The 17,035-nt window shown below is 38.1% G+C and overlaps 1 long non-coding RNA gene across 1 annotated transcript in view; it reads left to right on the top strand.

The window, feature by feature from the left end:
• The window catches only part of LOC141377665 (uncharacterized), a 35,161-nt gene extending 20,386 nt beyond the window's left edge, over positions 1–14,775 (top strand). The window contains exons 3-4 of the long non-coding RNA XR_015507171.1: positions 13,203–14,480; positions 14,537–14,775. This is a non-coding gene — a long non-coding RNA (uncharacterized LOC141377665). The remainder of the gene's footprint in view (positions 1–13,202; positions 14,481–14,536) is intronic.
• The last annotated feature ends 2,260 nt before the right edge of the window (positions 14,776–17,035 follow it).

The raw sequence follows: 17,035 nt of genomic DNA, 5'->3' as shown, positions 1-17,035 counted from the left end.
GTGGATGCTACACACTGGTGGTGGATGAGGAGATTCCCCCCACTGTGTAAAGCGCTTTGAGTGCCCAGAAAAGTGTAAGCAATTATTATTATTAATATTATTATAAATAAATACATAAATACATAAATAAATAAATACATAAATAAATACATAAATAAATACATGAATAAATAAATAAATAAATACATAAATAAATAAATACATAAATGAATACATAAATAAATAAACACATAAATAAATAAATAAATAAATAAATAAATAAATACATAAATAAATAAATACATAAATAAATACATGAATAAATAAATACATAAATAAATAAATACACAAATAAATAGATAAATACATAAATAAATAAATAAATAAATGATTTAATTAAATGTTGCAAATCAGATTTTTTTTTTCAATATAAATACTGTCACTCAATGGATTAAGAACAATTCAGAGCACATTGGTGAGCAAATCAAGGCAAAAAAACAAGTGCAGCTTGACTAGTGTCACACCATTATGTTATAAATGGGAATGTTTTTTTTAATATAAAGTTCATTCATTCATTCATTCATTTTCTTGACGGCTTAGACCCTTTATTAATCGGGGGTCACCACAGCGGAATGAACCGCCAACTTATCCAGTACGTTTTTACGCAGCGGATGACCTTCCAGCCGCAACCCATCTCTGGGAAACATCCACACACACATTCACACACACTCATACACTGCTGACAGTTTAGCATACCCAATTCACCTTGTACACCTGTACAAGAAAATGAATGAATGAATTAACATATACTTAATACTATCTTTTAGTACATTAAGTACAAAATTAGTGTGGGAAAATAGAGCACTTTTAGTACAGTACTGGAAAGTGTACAAGTATACTTAAATAAAGTGCATTTTAGTGCACTATTTTTTTACTCGGGTATACAACACGATTTTATGACCTAGCGAATTTCAAAACAACTGCATGACATTTCACGCCAAAAACATGGACATGAGAAAAGCATTGGTTTAATTGCTTTCTCACAGTCTCTTTCTCATAACAGCTACTGATATGAGCCAACACATCAAACCTACAAGTTCTGTTTCATCACCTGGAAACCAGTAAAGTAAATTATAACCTTGTCTGCTGTAAACCATCATCTCTGATTACTCTGTCATGCATGACAACCTCATACAACGGTGCGTTTTCAGACAGATTGACTGGTCAGCTCGTTCCACTGCACAACTGCAATTCCACACCCGACAGCTCACAAACATTTTTGACATGTTTAGAAATGATCGGGAACTCGTGAGACGCTTGATTCGGCTTATACATTCCTCTCACGCGGCACAATCCATACAAATATCTAATATTTCCACGCGACTTGTCTCAATAGAAAAAGATAGCTACAAGGTTGTATGAGAGCAACAATTACACCATGTACGTCTGCCTTAAAGTCTGACCGTGTGAGTCTTTGTTTGTGCTTTATTTCAGTGTGCCGGTTACTTTCTATTCAAACAGAATATTGAGGAGGGGGTAGGAGTTGAATGACTTTTTGGATGTCGATTTTTATGTTATCAAAGTTGAGTCGACAAGTCGCTGGTGACGTCATCAATAAAACACAAGCAAACCTTTACACATGCTGTTTGAAAACTCATAACACTGCAACAAAAAACTATGAAACATTACCAATGACTAATTCAGTGGCGTCACAGTGGCGCAGTGGGTAGCACAATCGCCTTACAGCAAAAAGGTCACTGGTTCGAGCCCCAACTAGGTCAGTTGCCATTTCTGTGTAGAGTTTGCACGTTCTCCCTGTGTTGGCGTGGGTTTCCTGCGGGTGCTCCTGGGGTCTGTTCTTAGTACCTTGCTTAAATGATCTAAGATGATTTGGCAGATCCTGGATCTTTTAATCTTGATAACTGATCTCTGGCTAATTTGGTTCTTCAAACAAGTTCGTGAATCAGATTAGAATGTCTGGATGAGCTGATCTGAGATCGCTGCGTGTGTTGTGAAGGACTGATCTATCGATCCTCGAAATCATAATCAGCAACGCATCGATTGGCTGACGGCACAGCAGCGTAATGACATCTGATTAATATTCAATTCTCCATGTGAGCAAAATGACATCAAATTCACAGTAAGCGGTTTGTTAAATATGACACGCGATAATTTTACACCTTGTTGTGGTCTGCAAGCTTGGCTCTTTCATGTGTCAAGAGCAATTCATTCAGTTTTAAAGTTAAAGCTGATTTTCCTTATTATAGTAGCCATAGTAGTATTATAGTAGCCGTTTTTTTTTATTGGTGTAAAGCATAACTGGATGTTTACAAAACCATTTTGATATATTAAAGATGTCTGCAACTTTTGTGAAGCATTAAATCACTGGCGTATTAACTGTCAAAACGTGTTTATGACTGCATAAATGTATTATTGCTTTTAAAAAAGTCACATATTGTGCATGTCTATTATCATACACAAGTTGTATTAAAGTCATCTAAAGCCGTCTTTGTACTTTTATTTCGGGGGTGCAGATTGCATAAGTTTTATTAATATGTATGAATTTATTTAATTTATTAATAACTATAACTATGACTTTATTTATATATATATTTTTTATTAATATTTTATATATATATATATATATATATATATATATATTTTTTTTTTTTATTAATATGTATAACTTTATTTATTTTATTAATAACTATGACTATATATATATATATATATATATATATATATATATATAATAAACTTTATTTATTTTATTAATAACATGACTTTATGTATATATATATATATATATATATATATATATATATATATATATATATATATATATATATATATATATATATTTTTAATATTTACTATTCTCCCAAGTGTATATAACTACTACTGTGTGTGTGTGTGTGTGTGTGTGTGTGTGTATGTATGTATATATATATATATATATATATATATATATATATATATATATATATATATATATATATATATATATATATATATATATATATATATATATATGTATAACTGTATTTATTTTATTATATATTATATATATATATTTTATATTTACTATTTTCCCAAGTGTATGTAACTACTACTGTGTGTATATATATATATATATATATATATATATATATATATATATATATATATATATATATATATATATATATATATATATACACATTTTATTAATATGTATAACTTTATTTATTTTATTAATAACTATGACTTTATATACATATATATATATATATATATATATATATTTTATATTTACTATTTTCCCAAGTGTATATAACTACTACTGTGTGTGTGTGTGTGTGTGTGTGTGTGTATATATATATATATCAGAATTCTGTACATACTTTCTGTATTATGTTTGCTTGAACTGACCCTATCTAATCCTGTTTATGTGAATTGAACCTGCTTCCGACCAGGTTTGAGCTACCTTTCAAGAACATAACGATCCTGGATCATGTCAAATTGTCAATAACCAAATCCCCTGAGTAATCCATGTACGAAGAACGGACCCCTGTATTCCCTACAGTCCAAACACGTGCAGTATTGGGGAAATTGAATAAGCTAAACTGGCCATAGTGTATTTGTGTGAAAGAGTGTGTATGGGTGCCTCCCAGTGTTGGGTTGCAGCTGGAAGGACATCCGCTGCGTAAAACATATGCTGGATAAGTTAGCGGTTCATTCCGCTGCGGCGACCCCTGATAAATAAAGGGACTGAGCTGAAAATTAAATAAATGAATAAATAAATGTCAAATTTGATCAGTTTATGCAGTGAATAGAGAGAACAGTGTTTATATTAAATAAAAATAAAAAATGTATTGCCTATGCTGTTTCGTTTGGTTAATTTAATGCAGCCTTGCTGAATAAGTCAGTTTATTTTCATTACGCTGGTGAAAGACAGTGTATTGGGATGGTACCATAAAACAATGAAAGGTAGCAGAGCACATGGTCCTGCCAGACACATCAACCTGAAGTGGTGGGTGCAGAGCCAGCAGATGTTGTGTAGGCGAGTGACAGCGACTTGAGTTTGCTGCGAGTGGCGATTGGCATCCAGTGTAGGGTGAAGAATAAAGGTGTGACAAGCAGTCTTTTCAGTTGGTTAAAGACTACTCTCGCTGCAGGATTCTGAATCTGCTGCAGAGGCTTTATGGTGCTAGCTGAGAGGCCAGACAAGAGAACAATGCAATAGTCAACTCAAGACTTGGGCCAGATCTCAAATGCAGTATTCGGCCCAGATGTTTAAATGTATATGTGGGCCACATGACTTTGGCCTATCTTGACCCACTTTTAAAATACATTTAAATTATTTTTGAGCAAAGAAAAAGTTCAATCAATCAGGTCGCTTCAAGAAAAAACACAGCCATAAAGCGAAATGCTTCATGGGTTTTTAAAAACCATTGCAGTCGTGAAACACCAACAAATCTGGCCCAGTTCAGGCCCAGTTACGGGTTATTAACTTGGCTGAGACTTATGAGATATGGTCCATGTTTGCCGCTTGTAAGCCAGACTTGGTCCAGTCATGTCTCGTAATTCACTGCGGCATGTGGGCCAAACAAATGCTGGGCCAGAGAAATTTTGCTATGGGGGTATGGTTCCTGACTGTATGGTGATGTATGGCTAAGATTACTACTGAGTAAAAGGTGGTGGTCCTTCATATCTGTCAGGCATGCTGATATCTAGACAGTAATATTCAGACTGGAATGAGAGCTGGAGTTGACATGCCGAAGTTATGCCTCGTAAATGAAGAAGAAGAAACGGTCCCAAAACAGAACCCTGAAGCACCCCATTAGCAAGACGCTGCATCTAGGACACTTCGTCCCTCCAAGACACCCCGAATGACCTTTCAATCAATATTGGCATTGAATCGTTTAATATTGTATTGATGTTGTTGATATGATTGCATCTCTCGCAGTGCGTCATGGGTTGAGTAGCTTCAGATTGTTATACACGTTGAGGATCAAATGTTATGATTCATCTGAAAGCTGGTTGGATGTGTTCTTGGCTCACAACTCCATAATGAATCATTTTCTCAAATCCGTATGGAGAAAATGAATGAGAAAAAGACTTCCAGAACCAAGAGGCAGCTGTAAAAGTGGGCGGTCGATGTTGAGCTCTATTGTACACAGAGAGAGAGAGAGAGAGAGAGAGAGAGAGAGAGAGAGAGAGAGATTCCATACCCTGCCTGGATTGTGTCTGTTTATTTAACAGAGTTATATAAATGAAGTCCTCTGCCTCTCTGCCAGCGCTGGTTTACAGCAATCGCATTCTTTATTCCCTGCCCATTTTATGCCACAGTGGGATTGGTGTGTTGTGGCCATGAAATGTGGTCTGTGTTAAAACCATATATTTCTCAGAGTTTACCGTAAATGTTTATGTTTAATATGACTTGCTGTTCCGATACAATTCATTCACTCATTTTCCTTCGGCTTAGTCACTTATCTATCAGGGATCACAACAGTGGAATGAGCCACCAACCATTCCAGCATATGTTTTACGCAGCGGATGCTCTTCCGGACGCAACCCAGTACTGGGTAGAATGGCCAGACTGGTTCCAGCTGATAGAAAGGCAACAGTAACTCAAATAAGCACTCGTTACAACCGAGCTCTGCAGAAGAGCATCTCTGGACACACAACACGTCCAACCTTGAGGCGGATGGGCTACAGCAGCAGAAGAGCACACCGGGTGCCGCTCCTGTCAGCTAAGAACAGGAAACTGAGGCTACAATTCACACAGACTCACCAAAACTGGACAATAGAAGATTGGAGAAACGTTGCTGCTCTGATGAGTCTCCATTTCTGCTGACACATTCGGATGATCGGCTCACAATTTGGCCTCAACAATATGAAAGCATGGATCATCCTGCCTTGTATCAGCGGTTCAGGCTGGTGGTGGTGGTGTAATGGTGTGGGGGAGATTTTCTTGGAACACTTTGGGCACATTAGTACCAAATGAGCGTCATGTCAACGCCACAGCCTACCTGAGTATTGCTGCTGACCATGTCCATCCCTTTATGAGCACAGTGTCTCCATCTTCTGATGGCTACTTCCAGCAGGATAACACACCATGTCATAAAGCTCAATCATCTCAGACTGGTTTCTTGAACATGACAATGAGTTCACTGTACTCAAATGGCCTCCTCAGTCACCAGAACTCAATCCAATTGAGCACCTTTGGGATGTGATGGAATGGTAGATTCGCATCATGGATGTGCAGCCGACAAATCTGCAGCAACTGTGTGATGCTATCATGTCAACATGGAGCAAAATCTCTGAGGAATATTTCCAGTAGCTTGAATCTATGCCACAAAGGGTTAAGGAAGTTCTGAAGGCAAAAAGGGGTCCAACCTGGTACTAGTAAGGTGTACCCAATAAAGTAACCGGTGAGTGTATACTTTCTGTGTGAATTTATGTTTCGAGTTTTTACTGCAAATGTCACATCCATAACTCTGGAATAGCTTATGATGTGAACTCATTCCCCGACACACCTCAACATAAACATTTGCTTCCCACCATGAGTGCATTTGTGTTTCTGTAAACTCTCACTGTGCTCGTAAGCTCTCGAGGAGACCCAGCCACAAACCACACACCGATGCTAACTTCACATGAGCATGAAAAGACCCAGAGCTTGACTTGATGAATCCTGGATCTCCATTAGGGAACGCAGGAGGCACGCGTGGCTTTTTTCCAAACCCTCCGCAGGCCTATAGCGGGAAGACTTATCTCACATTACCGTGCGTCCCCCCTGCCGAGAACACACTCCTGTCATCAATGTGAACGTAGGAGGACAACCGCGCGCCGCTTTCTGTTCTGTGTGATCTTACATCTTTTCATGCTTATTTACGTGCATTTGGATTGGGAAGAATGGTAACTTTTCTTTAACATATGTAGTTAAAATCAAAGTTGGTAACCCTCCTGTGTTTTTTTTTCTCTTTTCTTTTTCAAATATTTCCCAAATGATGACATTTTCACAGTATTTCCTATAATATTTTTTCTTCTGGAGAAAGTCTTTTTTAGTTTTATTTTGGTCAGAATAAAAGCAGTTTTTAATGTTTTAAAGCCATTTTAAGTTCAATATTATTAGCCCCCTTAAGCAATATTAGTTTTGGATTGTCTCCAGAACAAACCACTGTTATACAAGGACTTGCCTAATTACCCTAACTTTACCCTAATTAACCTAGTTAGGCCTTTAAATGTCACTTCTAGCTGAATACTAGTGTCTGGAATATTATCTAGTCTAATATTATGTACTGTCAATAGGGATGCAACGATTAACCGATTTGACAATTTACTATGCTTTAATTTGTCACGGTTAATTAATTGTAAAGGCTTCTCAACACCACATTTCTACACGGAACAAATTAAGTTCTACACAAGTTCGTTATTTTTTTCTTTTCTTGTGTGCATATTGTATACGCGGTGACAGGACGCGCTTACGCTTTCCAGGCGCTCCCATTTAAAAGAATGGCATGAGTGCACAGCGAGTCATGTGACAAGAACTGACTGTTCAGCTTCCTACGTTGCATTGAATAAACGGATTTCTACTCCAATTATAAAAACCAAACAAGTTCATATTATAGTTGATCAAAAGTGCCTGTCAGACAGCGGTTCAGCAGCCTTTGACTAAAATAATAGGAGTTTTCACATGATTTTCTAAACTATTTGTGTTTTGAAATGAATGAATGCATAATAATTGTGATAACCGTCAAATCAGCCTGATCTCACAAACGTTAGGGTTAGGATAATACAAAAGTATTTTATGTTTTGTCAGTTTATGGGTTTATTTGTACAAAGTCGTTTAAAGTTTAGTCATATGAAAACGTATGGAGTCAATCTAGGGCCATATATACTTGGAAAGTAAAAGGAAGTTTTGCAAACAAAAAATAAAGTATTGAGCAAAAATTAAATAATTAATTTAAATTGCCAAAAATCGCAATTCGAAAATTAAGTTTTTAAAAATTTTATAAAATTTTGCTATCAAAAATAAAGAACAACAATTCGAAAATTAAGTTTTAAGAAATAAAAATTGAATTTGCAAACAAAAAAAAACTGCAAATAAAAATCAAGTAGTGCAAAAAAAAAAACTAAAATATATGCTATTTATAAAATATATATATATATATATATATATATATATATATATATATATATATATATATATATATATATATATATATATATATAAATAAATATAATAATAAATATTATATATATATATATATATATATATATATTTTTTTTTTTTTTTTTTTTTTTTTTTTTTTTTTTGAAAAACAATTGTTATAGCATTGCCTTTACAGAACCCGTCCAGTTAATTGTGATTCCTTGACCTTCTGGGCTGTAAGACCATCTCGGTGATGCTGTGTCTCAGGGTGATGACGTCGTTTAAACAGGAGGCTGGTCTGAGCCTGCCGTAAACACCCAACTTCCCTTGACTCCACCCCTTGTCAAATCAGAGCCACACGAGTGAAACACGCAGAAACGAGAAGTGCAAAGTAAAAACAGCATCACAAAATCACGGTTGACTACAAAGCAAATCAAAATGAGCATTGCAATTGACTGGATGGGTTTTGTGAAGGCAATGCTGTAAAAATTTTTTGCAAATATACAGTTTTTTATTACAAATGTTTTAGTTTTTTTGTTTGCAAAACTTAATGTTCCTTCTGCAGTCCTTTATATTTGTTTGCAAAATTATTTTTTAATAGTGATTTTTGGAAATTTGTATTTATTAAATATTTTGCTCAATACTTGTTTGCAAAACTTTCTTTTATTTTGCAAGTAAATGTGGCCCTAGATTGACCATCGTTGGGTGATGAGCAAACTGTACTAATTAAATTTGTACGAATTCATACAAATTAGCCAATAAATCATAAAGTGACGAAATGCAGTGAGATTACGTTGGTGAAACCATGATTATTTCTCAGACTATAATCCTACAACCAAAATCTATAATTGTTGCAACCCTAACAGTCATCATGGCAAATCTAAAATAAATCAGTTATTAGAAATGACTTATTAAAGCTAATATGTTTAGAAACGTGTTGAAAAATCAAACAGAAGGGCTAATAATTCAGAAGAGCTGCAACTGTATGTGTTAAATTCTATTGCAGGGGCCAGATACTAATGAGGGCGAAAGAAGAGATGCTGCTTTGGAAGTCTAAAAATAATCCCCCTCGCATTTCTTTTCTCTTTCTTACTCGTTTCCGTCCATGTCCACTGTATCTCGAGAATCATAACGACCCTCCAGGTGGAATTTCATAAAGGCGAGGGACTTAGTTTGTCAGCGAGTGGATTAGAGGTAGATTGAATTGGACAGCGCAAGAGCTGAAAAATGGGTCAGTTGTTGTGGTGGGGGAGGCGGGACGGCTCCCGGTGGCAAAACGGGGCTCTTTTAGAGGAAAAAAAAAAGTGTCAGTTGCAAAGCAATTATAATCTCCTTAGCCTGCTGCAATTACAGCTACGTTCTTTCCTTCCAGGGGATGCAAATACCACCGGAGGATATTTATGCTGAGCTGCGGTGGAGAGATTTTTGCAGTTTAGGCGAAGTGTGATGCTTACATGAGGCGACAAAGTCTTCTTAGAGCACATTAACCTGGTCATATAATACAGGCTGGTGTGTTTGCAGGATTGCGGGACAGTCTTTTCCCAAATGTTTTAGGCATGCACTCTGTGTTTAAAGGTAAACAATGGGGTCAGGGTGACTGCTATGCGTGAGGCCTACTGTGAGTATACTTACAGTGCTTAGGGGTAAAAAAGAAATTACTTTTGGAGTGATATACAGTTAGCGGACATCCAGACGCCAGCCATGCTGTATATATGTGCTTCATACTTTTCTCTCAATAACAAAATAAACTCACAGCAAATTGGCTTTGGAAAGAAAAAAGCAGATAGCATCTGATGATGATATGTATATGCAAGACCCACTAGTTTTTCATGATTTATGAATTTTTTTTGTGATAAAAATGACTGATTTTGGGGTTGTAGTTACCAAAAATTTGCAAAAAAATGTGCAATTTAAAATATGGAAAAAAAAAAAAAATATATATATATATATATATATATATATATATATTTTTTTTTTTTTTTAATAATACATTTATATATATATTTTTTTATTTTATTTTATATATATATATATATATATATATATATATATATATATATATATATATATATATATATATATATATATATATATATAAAATATAATAAATATAATTTTTTTTGTATATTTTATTTTTTTAAATATACAATTATATATATATTTTATATATATATATATATATATATATATATATATATATATATATATATATATATATATAAGATAAAATAAAATATATATATATATATATTTATCATATATAAATGTATATTTAAAAAAAAAATATATATATATATATATATATATATATATATATATATATTTAAAACATATATATAAAATATATATATAAAGAATGACCTTACAGATCTATCTGTAGACTCAGATTCTCTTTTTCAGATTTCACTCCTCGGAGAATCTGACATCATGTGCTTTACAGGACATGCTTCCCCTACCATGATTTACCTCAATATTGCTGTAAATCTCGTCAGTGGCAGGGAAGAGTTTTCTCTCGTTATGGAAACAGTTATGCGAAATCATTTTTTGATTTGACGAACATCATAATACCAGCCATACATGCAAAGCACAAATAATGTCCTTCAATTCGATCACATCCATCACCGTCATCCTTAAACCATCTTGCTTGCTTTTCTGTCTGTTCCACTGCTTCATTTGTTAGATGTTTGCTCCCACTTTTTTGCAGTCTGAAGCGTTTAAAACGCAGGAAACGCCCTGTCATTCACTCGATTTGCACCACAGGATGTCTAATCGAATCTTTGCATTGACTTCACATGTAAATCACTCGCGCTTGATGCATCTTCCGTGTTTGAGTACTGCACAGGCTGCAAAACAACTTTCCCCCACTTTTATGTAAGGATTATGAGGACGAGGTGAGACATTGTTTTTCGAGAGACGCTCAAATACATCACGTGCGCTGCTAATGCCTAGTTCACACTAAAGGATTTTAAACCTGATTTGAGCCCGATTTGGAAGTTAACGAGCTCGCCGACAGATCGGGCTGTGATCGGGAAGAAATCTGCGGGTGCTCGGCGCTCGCCGCTCTTTATGTGTGAACTACTGAACAACGCATCAACGAGGCTTGCTGACGCGTCGCCGACACCTCGCAGACAGAAATCCAACATTCAGCATGCTAAATATTCCAGAGCAGTCGGCCGACTCAACCCCACGTGTGGTCAGATGTAGTGACGAGCTGCAGCCAATGAGAGAGCAGATCAGCATGAGCTGAACGCCTGTGTGTTCAGGAGCTCAGCAGAAACATCTGTGCTTCATTCTGCGTTAGTACAGACATGAGAGTCGGCTATATTAACAGTGGAACTAGAACCGTAGCAAAACTTATGCGTTTTCAAACTAAAACGCACTAGTGTAAACGGGGCCTAAAAGACACAAAGTCAAGTCATGTAGTGTGAACGGCACAGAGATCTGCTGATGTTTAAAATCCTGTAGTGTGAACTAGGCTTAATGCAACGTCTATAAGTCGTTTAAAAGAATTGATTGCAAACTGAAATGAATATAGTTTGATTATATGGTTTTAATTGCATGTTTTATGAGATTATTTAAATTTTTCACGATTATTTTGCGTTTAAATTAAGAATTTTGCAGGATCACCAAAAATGTAGACTTTTTGTTGATTTTGGGTTGGATTCAGCTCAAAAACTAGGGCCTCTGAAATGCTTTCACCACTTCAGATCTGCATTGGTCACGTTTGTTTATCCTGTACAACATGATATGTAACACACAGCTTTAACGCAAGCAGCTTTACAGTGTTAAACATGAAAAAGCATCGCTGTCTCTTTTAATTAGAATGAGAGCTTCAGTTTGACTAAAGCTGCTTTTCCTCTTCGCAGTACTGTATGGTTCTTTGCTGTCTTTGGTTTAGTTTAGCTTGGCTTAGTAGAGAGGGGTCTGGATGCAGACTCGGTGCAGTTGCAAGGTGATCTGCATCCAATGCTTGTAATCACACCCCTAACCCTACTCCTCACAGTGATGTCACTCTACTAATGTCAGCTCCACTGAGTGCATTGTGTCTGACATTGCACCTCTGAGATATGCAGTCATGGTTCGCAAATCTAAGTCTGCATCCAGATAGTATGGCTCAGTTTGCGTTTCCACAGCAGTTCAGTACTGCTAAAAGTGGGTGGGATTATTACTAGTTGCACCACCTCTACTGTCGTGATATCATCGTCTTCATTGTGGGTCTGTTCAGATAACAACAATAGGAACGTCTGGACCTGGGGTCCGATCTTTTTACCTCGCTTAAATGATCTAAGATGATTTAGCAGATCCTGGATCTGATAATCTTGATAACTGATCTCTGGCTAATTTGGTTCTTCAAACAAGTTCGTGAATCAGATTAAAATGTCTGGATGAGCTGATCTGAGATCGCTGCGTGTGTTGTGAAGGACAGATCTATCGATCCCCGAAATCATGATCAGCAATGCAACGATTGGCTGACGGCACAGCAGCATCATGACATCACCTGTGAGCAAAAAAATCACAACAACATGGGGAGAACATGCAAACTCCACACAGAAAAACCTCCTGGCCCAGCCGGGACTCGAACCAGCGACCTTTATTAATCTGGGGTCACCACAGCGAAATGAACCGCCAACTTATCCAGCAAGTTTTTATGCAGCGGATGCTCTTCCAGCCGCAACCCATCTCTGGGAAACATCCACACATACACACACACTCATACACTACGGACAATTTAGCCTACCCAATTCACCTGTACCACATGTGTTTGGACTGTGGGGGAAACCGGAGCACCCGTAGGAAACCCACGCGAACGCAGGGAGAACATGCAAACTCCACACAGAAATGCCAACTGAGCCGAGGATCGAACCAGTGACCTTCTTGCTGTGAGGCGAATGTGCTACCCACTGCGCCACTGCGTTTTCTAAACACTTCTATCCATCAAGTCATATTTGTATGAAGTGCTTTGTGAATCTTGAGTTTTCGGGAAGCTGAATTAACTCCAAAATCACTACCAAATTCATGAATGAAGGTCAGTGTGTGTGTACTGTGTATATATTGACTCCTCAGGTGTGTTTTATTTCTCCTACAGGAGAAATATCTGAGGCCAAGCTTCAAACACACCTCAGTGAGAGCTCATGAAGTCTCCTAAGCGGTGGAAGAGAAAGCTCTGAGCAATGCAATGTTCCTCCAGGGTGCGACCGCAGTGCTGGCACGTCATTTTTAATGCATAAATAAATAAATTAAACCAACGCATCGGGCACATACACAAACGGCGAGCCCATGCCAGCGTTAGTCATGCCTCTGCATTCATGTGTCGCTCCCCGAGGGCAGCTCCGTTTTCCAGTGTCACACTCGTCTGCCTCTTCCTCTTCCTCGAGACATCTGGACACGTGCCAGCAGAGATGGCATCGATCCGCGGCCTTTAGGTCACTCTCCTGGAGCCGGGCCCGTGTTTATTCCCTGTTTTATATCGTTAGTTCGACATGTGAATGTGTCGCTGCAGCTGAAACAGGATTTAAACTGTTTAGCATTCAGCAGCGCGTCCCAAAACAACCTCTGCTGTACCTCGCCTGGGACATGATAACAAAATACCTAATGATCCAACATCATGTCCCTGCACCCGCCTGGATGAATCACCCTCACACGCTGGACTGGATAATAGCGTTTGTCCAAAACACCACAGTCATTATTTCATTGGTTCACCTCTGATCGAGAAAAAAAAAACAGTTCATGTGAAATCAGTTCATTCCAATCTATTTCTAATCTAAAATGATTTAAATATCAGTACATTAGCTTAAAGGTGCAGTAGGTGATCTGCCAAAATGCTAACCGCTTAGCATATTATCTTTGGACGGCGGGGAGGGACTGTGATTCAAAGCCACACCCCCTGAAATCGCAAACATGCGCACCGCTTCACAACAGCCGACAGACAACCCACTAGTTCATGTCATTCGCCAGTTAGTTAGTGCCAGCGCCGTGCAGGAAATACTTTGCCACACTTACATGGTATTTCAGAGCGAATATTCAGAGTAACGTTAGCGGTAAACAGTAGAGGAAGGCTGTCATTGCTCAAAAATGACCCAATGTGAATATAAAAGCAACTTCAGCTCAATAAAGCAGGCTAGGCGGAATAGCGCTGTTTACTGTTTTTTTGTTGTTAAACTTAATTTAAAGGGCACCTAGGTTACCCCTTTTTTCAGATTTAATATAAGTCTTTTGCGTCTCTAGAATGTGTATATAAAGTTTCAGATCAAAATACCCATCAGATTTTTCATTATACCTTTTGCAAGATGCTGTCTTATACTGATTTCCAGCAGGGGGGGGTTTTGTCGTACTCCGCCTTTAAGCTTTTTCTTTCCCGCCCACTGTTTCTACATGCCTCCTCCCTCAGCTGCGTCAGACAACAGACAGACTTAAAGGAAGAAGGTCTCACGTAGCGTTTGTGAGAAATACTACAGTAAGAACTAACCTTTACTAAAAGTATTGTGAAGTTGCATTGATGAGTCACACACAATATCGTTACAAAGTTCAAGCGTGCGCACACACAAACACACACATGCAGGCAGGCAGACAGACAGAGCGCGCTTAGCCTAGTTAAGGCTAACCTCAAGTGTGGATATCTGTTATGCTGATGTACAAAATAAACCTGATTTAACTTCCACAAACCGGGATTGAAGCGTCTTCTTTTATAATTGTTCTGACACGCGGCTGTGCTGATGAAGAAAAGCTGAAGTAAAACGCTGTAATTAATTACACACATACTCTGTTTTAAAACACTTTAAACATGTGAAACTCACTCTTAATCACATTTGATGGTGATTGCTGATCCTAGAACAGAACAGAGCTTTTATTCCCGGTTGCTTTGCGTATGTCTGCCTGGTCTTGTTGACATATACACGTGACTACCGGAACATGTTAATGCGCGCAGCTGTCAATCAATTCGGTGGGCGGGGGGACCGCACACCTACGTAATAGTGCAATTGATTTGAAAACAGCTCCAATTGGCCGACCCTTTTTTTGTAGTTAAATTGAAAAAAAAAGGACTGGGTGTGTTCATATCACCCCAGTATGACGGTCTATACACTATACCAACACACAGATCTGTCCAAACAGCTTGAAAAGTAGATTTTTTACCATAGGTGCCCTTTAAATCTACATTATAGATGCTGTCAAAGAACCTTATGAAACTGAAAATAATCCTATCAATCTTTAACCGGGAGATTTCAGTGGCTGAACAACACGTCTGTGCATAGAAGTCATTCATAACAACACAATCGAACATAAAATAGTTTCAAAGCAGAACATGACCTGTCTAACAGTGATACTTCAGTCATGGTGTCGTCCTTCCTCCAGCGTGCTAAAGTAACTCCAATACTTATTCAGGTTTTTAAAAGTTTCAATTCAGCTTTTGATTTCTCCTGGTCCGACTCGTGACCGTGCGGCTGCTTTAAAAGCGAATTATACCCGCGGCTGGCTTTACAGTAAGTCCTTCGGCGCCTCCGGCTCCGACTCGGCATCAGCAAGCGGCCCGCAGCTCGCTCTGAGCGCATGCGTTTGTGAAGCAGACGGCCACGCGCCAATGGCGGATCTGCATGAACACATGCGCAGAAGTCGGAATCTACATTTGCTGACAGACAGTCTGACCTGCCTATCGGAATTAAGGGAGATGACGGTCCGACTCTATTTAATTGGATGAACATTTTTTAGTTTTATGCTTTACCCAGAATATAAATATACATATAAACACATTTAGATCATTTACTGTCATCATTACTATTGGACTGTGAAGAGACTTTCAACCAGCACAACAAAAAATGTTTCTGAAGACAATCACCTACTGCACCTTTAATATATTATATAAATAGAGACGGAGAGTGGGTGGGAGGGTGATGGGGGGGGTGTGTGCTAAAGAAATTCCTGCTGACTGCTTGTGAAGTCCCCTGCAAGATTGCAAGTGTATCTGTCTGCGGACTGCAAGACGGGGGCGTAAGATTAAGGGGCGTAACTTGAAGTAAGTTAGAGACGTAACTTGCAGTCATTGAGATCCCATTGAACCATGCGAGATGTCACAACGAGATATTGCCATCAAATTCATCAGGCTACACTGGACTTATTTGAACCCACTGGTTCCACCTTGGCTCCATGCTCCCTGTGGTATAAAAATTGCTCAGCCTGCATTGAGCTTACTTGTTGAACTTACTTGTATCAACTCTGTCCGGTTTCCTACCTCCTTTGACTGTTTGTCTCCTGGCTCTTTTGTCTTGACTACTTCTGTCCAGCCTTATGCTGTGTTCACACCAGACGCGGAACGCAAGGATAAATTGCGATATTCGCGCGTAAATAGCTGCGTGAACATTTGAGTTTACTCGCTTCATTTGCGCGTCAAACCCCGCTTCATTCGCGTGTCAAATTCACTTCAGAACAGACGCGGATTCGCGTGATGGGCAGAGCTTCTGTCTGCCCGGTGACTCTAGCTTCATAGCTAAATGGCTAACATGGATGTTATGAAGAAAATAACAGTGTTTATGTGCTTTATGAAGACTGAAAAACAGCGTCGATACGTTTAGGGTCGTGCCTGAGTCCACTACATCCTTTCAGAGGTGCATCCAGCTCTGTGAGCTCATAAACTCCTCCAGAAACTGACCTGGATGACGGAGGCTTTCAGCGGTGCTTCTGACTGAGCCGAGCCCAGTTTGATGAACTGTTGATGGGCGTGATTGTGACGTAGAACCTGTTTTCGGTGTTCCGAGGGAAATCCTCCAGCCTTCACCGACAACAGGTTCTACGTCACAATCACGCCCCCACAAGAGCAAGCTTCTGATTGGTTAACACGGTGCGAATGTACGCTGAAGTTCAGATTTTCGAACTCGAGAGATTCACGCAAAACGCTCGTTAAGCGAGTCAAACACGTAAAACGCTCAA

This window comes from Danio rerio, chromosome 14 (genome assembly GCF_052040795.2).
Source record: "Danio rerio strain M-AB ecotype USA chromosome 14, GRCz13ab, whole genome shotgun sequence".
Lineage (NCBI taxonomy): Eukaryota > Metazoa > Chordata > Actinopteri > Cypriniformes > Danionidae > Danio > Danio rerio.
This window is presented reverse-complemented; position numbering and strand designations above follow the sequence as displayed.